The sequence below is a fragment of the Odocoileus virginianus genome, chromosome 14 (genome assembly GCF_023699985.2).
Source record: "Odocoileus virginianus isolate 20LAN1187 ecotype Illinois chromosome 14, Ovbor_1.2, whole genome shotgun sequence".
Taxonomy (NCBI): Eukaryota; Metazoa; Chordata; class Mammalia; order Artiodactyla; family Cervidae; genus Odocoileus; species Odocoileus virginianus.
This window is the reverse complement of record NC_069687.1, coordinates 46,421,920-46,438,232: the sequence shown is the minus strand read 5'-3', so window position 1 is coordinate 46,438,232 and position 16,313 is coordinate 46,421,920. Positions and strand designations below refer to the sequence as shown.

Below are 16,313 nucleotides of genomic sequence, written 5' to 3'. Positions count from 1 at the left end.
GTCCTAAACTTGAACTGGAAGTATCAATATGAACTCCACAGTACTGCAAAGTAAATAAATATACATTAAGACTGGTTTATAATTTAAATTGTGCTTTAAATATGAAGCATTCAAAATTTAACTCAACATGATAAACAACTATTACCTTTCTAAGAAACTCTTCCATCCACGGATGAATGGATAAAGCAGCTGTGGTACAAAAAAAAGGAAATCCTGCCATTTGTGACAACAAAACAGGGTAAACCTTGAGAGCATTATGCTAAGTGAAATAGGTCAAGGAAAGACATATACTATATGATCTTACTTTTATGTGGAATCTGTTAAAATAAAAAAACTAGAAAGAGATCAGATTGTGGTTACAGAGTTGGAGTGAGGAACCCAATGGAGAAGCATAATCAAAAGGTACAAACTTACAGTTACAAGATAAGTACAGCATGAGAAAATGGATGCTAACTAACCTTACTGTGGTAATCGTTTCACGATATATGTTAAGTGAAAACATGCTGTTGTACACTTTGAACTTACACAAATCATATATGTCAATTTATATCTCAATAAAACTTTAAAAAGATTAAAGGCATAAAAATCTTTCATAAGAAAAACCTTAACCATTTTACCACAAGTTATTTATCAAAAGATTCAATATAAATGTATGTTGTTCTATTAAACAATTAAGCTTCCCATAAAGAAATATCTGACATATTTGTTTTCTGTGTAACAAAAATGAAATCTAGGGAGCCAAAACTCCAAACCAACACTTTAAAGAACATCCTTCAAAAGAACACATACTAGTATGAAATGAATGAACTGAATGGAGAACAGGAGAGAGGGAGGGAAGAATTCATGTCCTATTTACAGAATAATGGGCCTGATAATCTGCATTTCAAAGGCAAATCAATATTCTAGAATTAGGAAATAATAAATTAAACATTAAATATGTGGTTCCTTAATTCCAGATTAAATGACTTTTTAACTCCTTTTTTATTTAACATAACTAAACTTGAAAAGTCACAGTGACTTTAAGGCACCATAACATCAATACGTAAACAGAAAGAAACAGTGAAAGAACGAAAGTCCACGTAAACAACACATACAGAAATTTAGTATAAAAGTCTGGACAACTCTCCTACTTCAAAGTTTACTCAAAATAATCAAACAGATTAATAATTTAAAGGAGAAAAAAGTCAAAGTCATTACAGAAAAAGAGAAATTTTAATTATCTCAGAAAAGGGAAGGAAGGTCTTTCTATATATGACACAAGAAAAGAGAATAAAAACGTATTTACATATAAACTCAAAAAACATTCTATTTGATGAAAATCATAATCAATGTCAAATAAAACATCATTATACTGGGGGAGGGCAGGGAATACTTGTCACACAAAGCATATATAAAGGTATTTTGTCTTCATACACAAATGTTCCTATAAATCAACAGAAAAAGAACTCATAGAAAAGAAAGAAAATTGAGAAAAGGATATAAAGAGTTCACAGAAAAAGATCTTATATATAAAATTTTCATTCTCAGGCGTTTCCTGGTGGTCTACTGGTATTAATATGGAATAATCTTCCAAGATAATTCCTTAAGTAAAGAAGGTTAGATAGCGAGATGGAGGGACTTTCCCTAGTGATCCAATGGTTAAGAATCCATCTTGCAATGCAGGGGACACAGGTTCAATCCCTAGTCTAGGAACTAGGATCCCACATGTTGCAGCACAACTAAATGTGCACACCACAATGAAACCCAACTTAGACCAACAAAAAAAAAAGAGCAAAGTGGACATCATGCTTCTACTTGTATTAAAAAGAAAAATATCACGTGCTTATATATCCATAAGATCTCTAGAAAAATTCATAGAAAACAGTTTATTCAGACAAGAACTATAGCTGGACAAAAAGAGAAGGTGACTTTTCTATTAAAAAAAAAAAAAAAAAAACCCGTGTACTATCTGTAATTTGCACTAGGTGCATGTATTCAAAATAATTTTAAATCCTCTTAAGTCTGACTCGGCTTTACCAGTTCTTGAATCCTCAAATATTTTAATATAATCCATCTTTTTCTAAAGTCAAATTACACTGAAGGGTAGGATCCTAAGAACATCAACCAAGTTTCAACAAATGAATAAGTAAACCTAACCCTATGAATAAGTCAGTTCACAAAGTGCTAACAGATTCAGGATCCTTGATATGAAATTTAAAGATTTGGGGAATTCCCTGGCAGTCTAGTGGTTAGGATTCTGTGCTTCCACTACAGGGGGCAATCTCAGGGAACCAAGATCCCTCAAGCCACACAACATGGCTAAAAGTAAAAAAATTAAAATAATTTTTTAGAAAATAATTCAGGGAACTTTTTAAAGGACCTGATTATGAAGACAAAATATACAATAAATATATATATTCACACGCACACACGCTATTTGTTAGGCAACCTGCTTAGGATTTTACAGTATTATCTCATTTAGTTCTCACTATCCCCAGGTGGTTGATATTATCTTTTCTTCAAAAAAGAACAACAGGTTTTTAGATGTGAAGTACATTTTAAAGTTCCTAGGGTTACAGTACTAATCAGTGGTAGCTCAAATTCTTAACCTCTATAATACACCCTACACATACTGTAAATAACCCAGGGTACATTAGGTAGAGACCATGTGTTATATAAAATATTAGCTTTAAGTTTAACAAGTATGTAAGTCAGTCTCTATGTTCTGAGTTTTAAGTTTCTGCCTTACCTGTCAGGCACCATCTTGGGTTTATAGCTTTGTATCAAACCACAGAAAATACAGACCTCAATCTCAATCTCCTAGACAAAAAGTCTTTTAGGCGGCAAAAAGAAGACAAGTAGTTTGAACTTCCACAACAGTCACAACATACCTTCCACTAACCTAGCCAACTTTATCTCCAAGATTAAGACTTGTTCTCTCATCAAATTCAATCCTTGGAAGGCCCTAATTTAAAGTACTAAGGTGAAAACATTTTTACTCACTTTTTCCCATTTCCACAAAGTGCCTATAAAAGGAACTCATTTTAAATGGAGATCAAAGAGTACATAATGTGAAAGATCTAAACTATGAGCTAAAAAAAAAAAAAAACCTAAGGCAACTAGGCTTGCATAGGAAAAGTCCTTAAGACATCTCGATAAGTAGTTTTCAACCTAGCTAGTGTTCATGAAGCAATGATTTCATCACTCACCTAATGATACTTGCTACAGTAGCCTTAAGTTTACCATCCTACCAGAGTTTTATTAAATAAGCCCCCTTGGAAGGGATCTAAAAGATTCAAAGCCAAAAGCAAACTGAGAAAATCTGCAATACCAAAAATAATTAAAGCTCTATGGACATAAATCTGCATTTGCCATCTCTGAAGAGGAAACATAAATGTTTCCTCCTTAAATAAAGATATCAGTTAATATAAATGAATTGCCATGGCCTTCCTGATTTCTAAAAATGAGCCTAAAATTGGCCACCCACATATTTCAAGGTCACTCCTTGAAATGTAAAGTGTTTTATCTTTTTAAGCCTGAGACCAATTCCACTAGATTTCAACCTCTCTGACTGAACATTTCAAAACTATGGAAATTTTTTAAAAGGCCAGGGTTATAATAAAAAGAAGTTTTTATCAAGCAGTCCCTTCAGAAAGGTTACAGAAAACCCAAAGTTAGCCTTGAATCTAGCAAACAGACTAGAAGTTCATGTAACAATTATTTAAGTCTAGGCAGATAAAGAACTTTCCTGGTGGCTTAGACCATAAAGAATCTGCCTGCAACGCAGGAGACCTGGGTGTGATTCATGGGTCCAGAAGATCCCCTGGAGAAGGAAATGGCAACCCACTCCAGTATTCTTACCTGGAGAATTCCAGGGACAGAGTAGCCTGGCAGGCTATATATAGTCCATAGGGTTGCAGAGTCAGACGCCACTAAGCAACTAACACTCTCGGGCAGGTAAAACCGCTTCTAAATGAGCAGACAACAAAGAAATTCAGCTACAAATAATCCCCCAACAAATTTTACCTAGCCCCCAGGTAGTTAAACAGAAGTTCTACAATAAAATACTGAGGGTGGTGGTGTAGGTGGGGGATGGATTACATTATTTAAGATGTCTTTGCTCTACCTAAACGCACAGAGCATATAACAATAAACAAATAAGACAAGGTACCTGTCCTCAGAAGTTTATGCAATAAACATAGGTGAGAGGAGATAATTAAGAAACTGATCTGAATGTAATACAGTAACAAGAGAAATCAAATGTTACACAAAGGCGATTGCCTACTTCACACAGAATGATTAGAGAAAGTCATTCAGAATGTAACATATGAGCCAAAACTGAGCTAAAGAAGAAAAGAGGCAGAGCATAAAGGCCCAAAGACAGGAAGGAAAATGCCTGGTGTATTTAAGGACGAAAAGGCCGAGTCAAGGGTCTAGGATGACAGTAACCAAGGCTGCAAAGAAAAAGAAGGGACAATGAAGTTACTTGTAGGCTACAGTCTGCATGTTATTCTTAGGTCCAATGGAAAGACCATGCTCTGGGAATAATGAATTATAATAATGAAAGAATGGCACAATTACAAAGTTACAAGGCTACAAGCAGTTCAAGTAAGAGAAGATCAAGGCTTGTAAAAGCACAGTGATGGTGGAGCAGAAATGGATATATTTGGGAGAGCAAAGAGATTTACTAAGATGAGACCTGATTATTTAGCCTGAACAAGCGGATACTGTATCCGTTTATTGAGCTACGGAAGCACGGTCAAAGCAGCCGGGAAAGACTCAAACACAAGTTCAGTTTTGGATATGTTAAATTTGTAAATGAAATAAAGAAGTCAAGGTCGATTAAATTACAAGCCTAGAATATGGGGAGGAGGCCTGGACTGGAGATTTAAATTTAAGATCTTTTGCATAAAGATGCCATTTAAAATTTGGTACCATATTGCAAGTTAAGCAATTACCTCAGAAGAGTGTAACGACCATGGTTCAACAATTTTAAAACAGGTCATAAATGCAATCTAAATACACCTAGCTTCTGCTAGTTCCCTACCTTCCCTTATCTACAATCTCCCTCCTGGCTGATCACATGCTCCTCAAACACTACTATCTATATGGACCAGCCGTAACAATACTACTAATAATGTTGTCATCATTTTACAATTTCAAAGCATTTAACATTCACTATTTCTGTAATGATAACTTTGTGAAGCAGGAAAAAAACTAGTTTTACCAGAGCAGAAAATAAAGTCTTAAAAAGGCTGACCTGGCCAACATTAAATAGCTTTTATTTACTAGATGATATGAAATCAGCATTCAAATGTAAGGACTGTGTTTACTCTATGTTCACAGAACTTCAGAGAAGACAAACTACATGAGTTTAGGAATCTTGTATTATTACCTTGTTTGCTACTAAATGCCCAGCACCAATCAAAGTACTGGCACATAACAAACATCTACCAGGCAATAAACATCTCTAGCACAGACTAATGAGTCAAGAAATAAAAATCCCAGATCCACTTGTTGCGTCAATATTTTACCATAAATAAGATGATATGCTTGTATCTTACTTTCTCATTTGCGACATAAAAATGTTGTCATTTATTTTCCAAGTATGCTTACATATAAATTAGATAATATCTAACATCGCAAGCCATTCAAAAGACAATTGCTCCATGAATTCAAGATGGCATTATTTTGCAACAGGTCGTATTTCATATCCCCATAAAAACAATTTCCCCCTTTAACCCAAATTTCCTATAAAAGATGTCAATCAGGTTTTAAAATAAAGCAGAAAGAAAAAGTCAAAAGCTACCATTTGTATTTATTGACTACTGCTTTGTGCAACTGACATATATCAAAGAAGACACAAATAGTTCCACATATATAAGGTCAATTGACATTCAACAGAGGTATTTCAACATCATTCAATGGGAAACAAAGTCTTTTCAACAAACAGGAGAGTAGGACATCTATATTTAAAAAAGAAAAAAATGAACCTCAATCCTTTCACATGCAAAACAGAAGAATTCACTCCAAATGGATCACAGATCTAAAAATATCAACTACAAAACTTCCAGAAGAAAGCTAAAAAGCAGGAGAAAATCCTATGAATTCAGGTTAAGTAAAAATTTCTTATGACACAAAAAAAGCACAAATCATGAAAGAAAAATAACCAATTTTACTACATGTTTTAAAATGTCTGATCTCCAAAACACAGTTAGAAAATGAAGATAAACCACAGATGGGAGAAATTTGCAAAATACGTTATCTAATACACTTAAAGCCAAAATAAAGAATTCTTACAATTCAATAAAACAAGCTAATCTTTTAATGGATCAAAGACTTGAATAGACACTTCACCAAAGCACATTAAAAGATGCTTATCATGTCACTACACTGTATGATAGCTTTAATGTGGCTAACTGCTCACTCAATTACCCTAGCAGTAAATAATATTAAAGGAAAAATTAATCAACTTGAGGTACTTTTCTTCCTTAAAGGACAAGAGTATTTATTAGATCACCTGCTTCTTTTTAAGAAGGGAAAATAACCTGTAGAGTATGGTCTGGAAATTAGGGGGCAGAGAGGAGGGTATCTGATCATACTTTGCTATTATATATTGAAATACATTAACATAAATGTCTATTTTCTCATTACGGCTGTATAACATTGTGATCTTACTATATGCATAGGCTATTTTATTTCAGGATAGTATAGAGCACTTTGCATAGGCTATTTTATTTCAGGATAGTATAGAGCACTTTAAAAAGTATTTGTCACAAAAGGTTAGGAATCTGACAGAGTTCTGTATCACTGCTCTAGAGCTGTGCTGTCCAATATGGCAGCTAGTGGTCATAGGCTGTAATTTAAATTTAAACAAAAATTAAACAAATCTTAAAATTCAAATCCACATCTGCACCAGATGTATTTCAAATATCCATAATGACATACGAAGTCTTGAAGTGTTAGTCGCTCAGTCGTGCCCGACTCTGCGATCCCATGGACTGCAGCCCACCAGGCTCCTTTCCAGACAAGGATTACTGGAGTGGGTTGCCATTTCCTTCTCCATTGACATATAGCTAGTTATTATACTGAAAGAATAGACACAGAATCTTATACCTTTTCACAAAGTTCTGTTGGATAGCACTGCTCTTAGAATAAGACCTACTACTTAGAACCTTGGAATGCTAAGGAAGCTAACTGTAACAGAAGAATGCAAATAATCCAAATTAGGGTTCCTTCACTTACTGAGAAGTTTGCATAAATTATTTAATTTCAGACTGACTTTCTTAAACCACTGAACAGAAATAGCATTTATTTTACATGATAATTGGGGGAAACACTTTCTAAATTAAATTGCTATATAAACATTGGTCATGAGGTGATTCTAAAGGAAAATATTCCTGAAAAAGAACTTAAGTGAGCATTTTATTAACAAGTCACAACTGTATCACATTAAGGAAAATAAAATTTAGTTGCTGACTAAGAATAAAGTTTCTAAATTCCTGAAACAGAATAGAATTTGACTTTCTTCCTACTATGATCCTAAAACTAACTATGAGCCATAATGGTTGGAAGTTCTAGGTTCTGGATACAGAATGTATGGACTCAGAAATCCCACTTATTGGCTGTGTAACCTTAACAAGCAATTTAAAACCTCTGACTTCATTTTCTTACCTATAAAAAGAGAATAGAACCTTCCCACAAGCTGCACCAATGAGGATCAAATTAGTTAATACAGTTAAAAAGATTTGAATACTGCTTGAAACATGGTAAGCATTAATATGGATTAACCCACTCATTTATGATAGATGCTGATATCAAGAATAAAGAACTCCTATAACTCAACAACAAAAACAATCTGGTTTAAAAATGGGCTAAAGGTGTTTCTCCAAAGCATACAGATGACCAAAAAGCACACCAGACATCACTTCTCACATTACTAATCACTACGGAAATCCAAACCAAAACCGTAACAATACCACTTCACAACCATTAGAACACAATACACAGAAAACAACAAATGCTGAGAAAAATTTGAAGAAATTGGGACCCCTGTGCATCACTGGTAGAAATAAGAAACGGTGCAGCCTCTATGGAAAACAATATGGTGGTTCCTCAATTAAAAACAGAATTACCATATGATCAGCAACTCCATTTCCGGGTATCTATCCAAAAGAATCAAAAGCAAAGATGCAAACAAATATTTGTACTCCCATGTTCACAGCAGCATTATTTACAATAGTCAAAAGGTGGAAACCCAAGTGTCCATTAATGCACGAATGGATAAACAAAATGTGGTACATGCACATATAATGGATTAGAGTCTTAAAAGGTATTCTGATTGACCCATGGTACAACATGGACGAACCTCAAAGACGCTCAAAGGAAATAAGCCAGTCACTAAAGGACAAATTTGCATGATTCCACTAATACGAGGTACCTAAAGTAGTTAAGTTCATAGAGACATTAAGGAGAGTGGTGATTTACAAGGGTTGGGAGGAGCAAGGAATAGTTATGGTTTAACAGGTACAGAGGTTCAGTTTTACAAAATGAAAAGAGCTCTGGAGGTGAGTGCTGGTAATGGCTGCGTAACAACATGAATGTACCTAAATGCCACAGAACTATACACTTAAAATTCAGCATTTCAGTTATTTTTTTGTTATGGGTATTTTGCCACAAACTATTAATTAGAACCGAAAAGTCTACTTTATTATAAACATATCTAATTTCCTTGAAGATATCCTTCAAAATATTTAAGAAGTGTTTCAAAGAGTACAATATCAATAGGTAAGAGGTACCCAGAGTAGTTAAATTCATAGAAAATACAAGAGTGCCTGCCAGGGGCTTGGGAGAAGGGAAAATGGAGAGTTAATGGGTAGCATTCAATTTGAGAAGATAAAAGAACGTTCTGGAGATGGACAGTGGTGATAATTGCACGACGTGAAAGTACTCAATTTCACCGAAGTTTACACTCAAAAAAGGCTAAAATGGTAAATTTTATGTTTACTTTACCATAATAGAAAAGTTCCTCATTACACAGATTGGGAGATTAGTGCAAATGGGGCCGAAGATTTTACTTCTCTATCTCATACAGTGACTCAAAAGGCAGAAAAGACTTATATCTGCTAAACTGATACAAATTTTGAATTCATTTTCTTCTCTTAACTTAAAACAATCTATTTGTGGGGGTGAAGACTTTACCTATTATATTGACAACGTGTGGGTGTCCTCGGTCACTTAGTAGTGTCCAACTCTTTGCAACCCCATGGGCTGCAGGCTTCTCGGTTCATGGAATTTTCCAGGCAAGAATGCTAGAGTGGAATGCCATTTCCTACTCCAGGGGAATCTTCCCAACCCAGAGATCAACCAAACCGCCCCCGCCTCTTGCACTGGCCAGCAGATTCTTTACCACTGAGCCTCCTGGGAAGCCCCCATACTGACAACAACAGGTTGTAAAAGAATTACCCCCTAGTTTTTTTTAACTATGTCCAAAAAATCTTTTGACAAAAGGTAGAGCCATACTTCTTACTCCTTGACTGTGGACTAGACTTAACAGCTTGCTTCTAATGAAAAGCATGTGGCAGAAGTGACTTCTGAGACCAGGTCAGAAAAGGCACTGCACACTTCTACCTACCTTTCTTCTCAGGTCACTTCCTCTGGAAATGCAGCTGCCATGCAAACAGCTGGAGATCTACACATGCAAAGTAAATTGAGTCCTCTAAACAACAGCCAGCAGCAACCTGCTAGCCCAAAGAGGAACACCTTCTTAGAAGGAGACCCTCTAGGCACCAGTCAAGCCTTCAAATGACAGCAACCTTTGAGATTTTTATGAAAGACATGGAAGAAGCCAGAACCACTCAGCTGAACTGCTACCAAATTTCTGACCCACAGAAAATCCATGTGCAATAGTATTCTTTTAACTCCCCTGTTTAAAGAATATACAGTTTTAAGTACAAAAAAAAAAAAAGTTTTGCCATTAGAAAAAAAACAAGTACAGTTGACCCTTAAACAACACAGTCATTAGAACTGTGCAGGCCCACTTACATGTGGATTTTTAGCAATATTAAATAATAGACTACTACACTATCCAAAACAGGTTGAACTTGTGGATGCAAAACTGCAGATCCCGAGAATCCTCAGATATAGACGTCTGGCCTTCTATATGCAAATTATCCAATTCAAAGGTGAGTGCCCATAATCCCCATGTCATTCAAGAATCAACTGTGTTATTTATGTTCACTGAAAGCTAACTTGTTTTTACTAGTATACACACATACGTAAAGACAAAAAAATGACAATTTTTCAGCTAAATGATTTTTTAAAGGTATCTGCGAGGTGCAACCAAAACAATCCATTTAACTAGAATTTTTAAGATCCTCGCTTCAAAAAAAAAAAACACAAGTACGGAACAACTTCTAAATATAGTTTTAAAAATACATAACCTGGAAACTGAATTAACGGGTAGGAAATGAAGATGAAAACAACACACTCCCCAAATTGTGAACACAAAGATGACTAAAGAAAACTGGGCCTTCCCTGGTGGTCCAGTGGTTGGGAGTCCACCTGCCAATGCATGGGACATGGGTTTGATCCCTGGCCTGGGAGGATCCCACATGCCTCACAGCAGGAGCACAGCTACTGAACCAGTGCTCTGGAGTCCAAGCAACACAACTAGAAAAAATCCACACAGCAACTAAGCCCAGCACAGCCAAAAATAAATAAATAAATAATTTTTTTTTAAAGAAACTGAGTATGATCTTTTATATAAAAAAGATGCAGAAAACAGCAATTACTTGAAGAGATACAGCACAAAAGATTGTAAGCATTCTGCTGGGTGGGACAGCTAACACAAAGGGGAAAAGCAGGCAGGTAAAACTGAAAAGGAGATCCAATCATAAAGGTCTTATCAGAAATTATAACATTTTGTGTCTCGTGATCCTGTTGTTGAACCTGCTCTCCAAAAAAATACATGGAAGCACCTTCAAATACATCTATTTCAGAGACTTCTCAAATCAGTCTCCCATCCACATAGCCATAAAGAACTCATGTTAGGAGCCCCTCACACATGAAACATTAAAAGAGGGGAGGACATAGGATACATCTCTTTGCAACTTGCTCTTTCCAAAATATTCCAGACATGGCCCAAAAGGCTGCTAAAGTAACAAAACCAAGAACTGTAATTTAGGCAGATTTCTCTGGCCACAGTAAAAGACTTTGTAGAGACGTGAACTCAACTAAGGACCTCCTTGGTGGCTCAGACGGTAAAGAATCTGCCTGCAATGGGGGAGACCTGGATTCAACCCCTCGGTTGGGAAGTTTCTCTGGAGGACGGCATGGCAACCCACTCCAGTATTCTTGCTTGGATAATCCTCATGGACAAAGGAGCCTTGCAGGTTACAGTCCATGAGTTTGAAAATAGATGGACACAACTGAGCGACTAAGCACACACACATAAACTCAAATAAAGTAGGGTATTTCCTTAGCCAAAGATCAAGTTAGGACGATACATTAAACTGGAAATGAGAAGGAAAGCATGACTAGGATGCAGGTAATGCTGTTAACAGAAACCAGAGAGAGAAATAATTTCAGAGACCATAATATTAGTTTAACATGTAAAATGTATTAAACAGAATTTTAAAATGTTACACATACAATAAAACTTTACCTATATACTACACCTCACAATTAACAAAAAAGCCTTCACATACGTTATTTCCATCATTTTTATGAAAAAAGTAAAGCCAAAAGAGGTTAAGTAAATACGTGCATGCATGCTAAGTTGCTTCAGTCGTGTCTGACTCTTTGCAACCCAAAGGACTATAGCCTGCCAGGCTCCTCTGTCCATGGGATTCTCCAGGCAAGAACACTGGAGTGGATGGATCGTCATCCCCTCCTCTAGGGAATCTTTCCCGCCTAGGGATCAAACCCCCATCTCTTAGGTCTCCTGCACTGAAAGGCAGGTTCTTTACCACTAGCACCACCTGGGAAGCCCTTAAGTAAATATACAAGGTCACAAAGACCCTTTTCTAATATTCCAAATACTAGTCCTAACTCCCCCAAACTACCCTTTTCCTACATCTCTACCCCTAACTGGATCTAAATTGTTATCTAAACGCTTTTATTAAAAAGTGGTTGAGTCAAAGACAATTAGATAATCTGGCCTGTTTAGGTTCTAGCCTCAGTTGTAATTTTACTTTCAGATTAGAGGTTCCCATCCTTATTCCCTTCCCTTGTTGAATTTTACTTTCTTCTCTCTTCTGTTCATTTTATAATCCGAAACCATACTTTAATTTTTAGCTAACCAAAAGTTAGCACTCAAACAGCTACTAACAAATTGTAAAACAGTGGTTTTTCTTCTTTTAGCTGGTCTCCAAGCTTCACTAGTAATCATTATTAACCAAAGAAAAGCAGTAAATGAGAAGAAAAACAAAAATATCAGTGATAACCTTCAAACAGAATTAATAAAAGTAAAATCCACATGAAGACAGTATTAAACATGGCTAGCTTGGGTCTCTCTAGTCCGACTTGGAGACTTGGTCAAGACTCCTACACCAGTCTCAGTCTCCCTAAAATTTTTAATTTCTCACCTATACAACTAGTAGTAGTTTTCTCTATGATATACTACTATGTACTACACAATCATCACCTACAAATGTTAATCATTGTAATTGCTATTTTAGACCTATATATTGTTCAGGCACAGAAGTGGGGGGGGGAAATGGGAGAAAGGGAGATAGAGGTATTTATGGGGGGGAAAGAACCCAACCATTACTTCAATTACTCTGGTACTGTGTATCTCAATGCCAAGAAAATAATGAAATATTTATCAAAACACTCAAGTTGAATCAAGCTGCCCTTGAACAACTACTGTAAGTAAATTCAAGGATTAAAGTTAATTGTTAAAAACCCTGGTCACTAGAGTCATCTTTATCCTGATATTACTGCTTGGAGCAACAGGAGAAATTTAAAGAAAAATAATCACAAACAGTAAATCTTATGTGGTTCTTTTCTATAAAAGAACCATTCACTTCCAGTTCAAATTCCTAATCACATTTAAAATGCATGTTCTTAGATAAGTAACTTGAAAACCCACTAAGGTTGAGCAATACGTAAACCACAGGCTTCCGAAGCAAAGAAAAGGGCAGAAGGGGGGTTGCTCTCATCACAGGTTTATATAAATAAAGGTGGAAACTAAGTTAGAACTACTACACAAAGCTCTGACAGAGAAAACAAATCTCCTATTCTTTTCTGACAGATTAATTTAACTCTAATCTCAATTTTACATCAGAAAATAAAATACCACGTATGTCTAAATACCTACAATCCTTTTGGACTCTCCTACCTCTCCTGCTCTAAGGGAGCTAACAGGATTCAACAGCATAACAACAAAACAATAAATGAGTCAAATGACCAGCTATTAGGCTATCCTGGCAAAGTGTGCAACTATTACGGTGTTTTTTAATCTCAGAGAGATAATTAAGTGAAAAAAATAACCCTCAACTTTAGCTACATTCGTCTGTTAATATAAACCGCTTCAAAAATAAATTTTAGTCAATTTTTTAAAAACACTTCTATTGAATGCCTATGACTCACTAAAATAAACTAAATGCAGTAACAAATCATAATACCAGTCAATCCTCAAATAAACAATTAAAAGATGATACTCTTTTGTCAAAGGATTTTTATTACAGCAATTAATATTCACAACTTTTTTTTTTTAACCAAGATTTGTTTATAAACTTAAGGCAACATTACCTTCTGGAGGCAGAAAATATATACTCATTTTTTAAGTTAAAGGTTCTTAATATACCTTCTCTTCCTCTCAGTTTCTGTTCCTAGTAATGACTTTTTGAAACTTTTTGGAACTTAATGAACAATTTGAAATACAAAGCCACTTCAAAAATTTGTTTCAAAAAATTTCTGTAATGGATTAAAAAGTTAGGAATTGTTACCCCTTAAAACAATTTACTTCATGAAAGACCAGATTAAAAGTCAAGCCCTGTAATTGTTTAAACAACTACCTAATTCTACAATGGAACACTAAACTGCATTCAGAATGTAATCTAAACTCATATTTAGGAAGTAAATTGGCTATTTGTTGAGTTTTTTCCTACCTTTCTATTAATCCATAAAGCCATACTGACCATATGGATTTGTCTCTTACTTCAGAAGCACAAAAACTTCAAATGTGAACAGTTTCATCTGAAATATTCTTAACAATTCTTTCTGCATTTCAATTTACTTAACAGTTCTTTACAGACTGCCCAGGAAACTGAAGCCAAGGAACCTGACTGCAAGAAACTGAAAGGCGTCCAAAGAATAACATAGGATAAAGTTGACTCATTACAGTTTACAAATGAACATTTGATTTGCTCACCATATAGTACTTACAAATTCCAACAGGACTGCACAGGAAGGTGTTGGGTTTGTCTCTGTAATCTTTATGTTTTCCAGTTTGTTTTTTTATTTTGTATCCTCTGAAATAATATCCAAGTTCTTTGAAGACACTTAACCTATGGCTATTTGACATAGAGTTACTTCAGTCAGCTACCCATACTTCTGTTTTAAAGTTTTCATATGGCTATCGCCAGAATTAGCCAAGTTCCTTGGATTTTAAGATTTTAAAGTCTTCTTTATTATTCCATGTACTTGTCACTGTTGTACTTATCCACTCCAGATGAAATAATCCAATTTATGAGTCAAAAAGCAAAAACAAAAAGAAAATTTCACATCTGAAGAGCATTCCTAAACATCAGCATAAACAGAGACTATCTCAATACTACCATGCTGCTGGGAAACTGCCACATCTTAAATTTCCACGTAAATAAAAGATAAAAGCAAAAAAACTCTGTATTCATTCAATGTCTTCATTTAGAAAAGCTGTCCCATTGTGACATGAAAAGGGCTGAGGTCAAAAATTCCTAAAACTTTTAATAAAGGTAAAAATAAACTGCCATGAAAAACTTCAGCAATATTTAAACAGTAATTTGAAAACTGCCGAAACTACTCAGTACACAAATCAAACTTATCTTACAGTTTTGGCTGAAGAACACCAACAACAGGGGAGGGGTTGGGGGGGAAGCAAAAATACCACCAGCTGAAACACTTTAAACCAGTTATATAATCCGTTTGAACCAAAATACTGAAGAAATGCCTGGATCTCTTTTTAAGTAGCTTGTAGAATTGTTCACTACTATCAATTCACTTCAGAGATGATTCTTGCCAATTTTAATAAACTTCTGGGGTAAAATTATCCAAAAACACTGTAATTCCAAAATGGCCACTTGAAATATCCGGGGCCTTTTACACAAAACCTAGAAGATGATCTTCATATCTGAGTAATTCAATCACCTGTAAAAGTTATAAAAAAAATGTTTTAATTATACACTTAATTTTAATTTTGAACTAAAAATTAATCCCCATCCTCAACACTCAACCTCTGGAGAGAAAGGCACTTCCGCACCCAAAAAAGGTCTACTGTATGAAAAGGACTTCAAAATATGTAGAGGGGGAGAAAAAAAGGTGGGAGATGGAATTATGGTAGACAAGTGCTGATTCCAACTGGGAAGGGTGTGCGGATATAAGGTAAAGGAATTATATAAGCAAACCTCCTTATACTTTGAGTAAATGTTACAAACGAGCAAACAATCTTCTAAGAGATCTTCCGTATTTTCTATTCAAATCTACCAAAAGAAAACGAAAAGACAGGTGTGCTGCCACGCAGCATTACTAAATGCAACTTAGCGAATGAGGGATATAAAGAGAAAGACGCTCCCTCCAAATCAGAATGTCCAAAGGAAAGGGGCACATTTTCTCCATTCAGAGTAGGAAGGAAAGTGGCCGGGAAGTGGGACAAGAACATTCCTTAAATCCGCCCGAGGGTGAGACTTACCCGGCAGCCACGAGATGTGAGGGTTCCCATTTCCTTGAATTAAGAAAACAGGTTTCTCTCAACACTGAGGGGGTGGAAGGTACTGAGCCCTTCTCGTATACCACGTTAAGAATGCTTTTCTCCCCAACCAGACCGAGTTCCCTCAGACCCTACACGACTCAGAGGGGCAAGGCTGCGCTCGCCTCGGTCCACAGTCACGGACCTGGAGAGGCGGGCTGAGCGGGTGCGCTGAGAAACAACCAAAGGCCACAACTCGGCCTCGACTCTCTCAACCCTCAGACAGCGGCAGCGGTGCAAAAGGAGGCGGGAGCCTGCGAGAGGCCGAAGGGAGGAAGACCGAGCACGAAAGGCGTCGGACCCATTCCCAGCCTCCACCAAACAACACCCCCCCGCCCAAGCCGCCCGGGCTAAGCCACCCACCCCCTCCCACAACCGCCACCTC

The 16,313-nt window shown here is 36.1% G+C and overlaps 1 protein-coding gene across 4 annotated transcripts in view; it reads right to left on the bottom strand.

Moving 5' to 3' along the window:
• GPBP1 (GC-rich promoter binding protein 1) overlaps positions 1-16,313 on the bottom strand; it is a 67,674-nt gene that overhangs the window by 50,770 nt on the left and 591 nt on the right. For 3 of the 4 annotated variants that reach the window (XM_070476708.1, XM_070476707.1, XM_070476710.1), the window contains exon 2: positions 14,357-15,330. The gene's annotated coding sequence lies outside the window, so the exon portion shown is untranslated. Of the gene's footprint in view, positions 1-14,356; positions 15,331-15,871; positions 15,891-16,313 lie in introns of those variants that run through there. The other variant, XM_070476709.1, reaches the window with a different exon arrangement.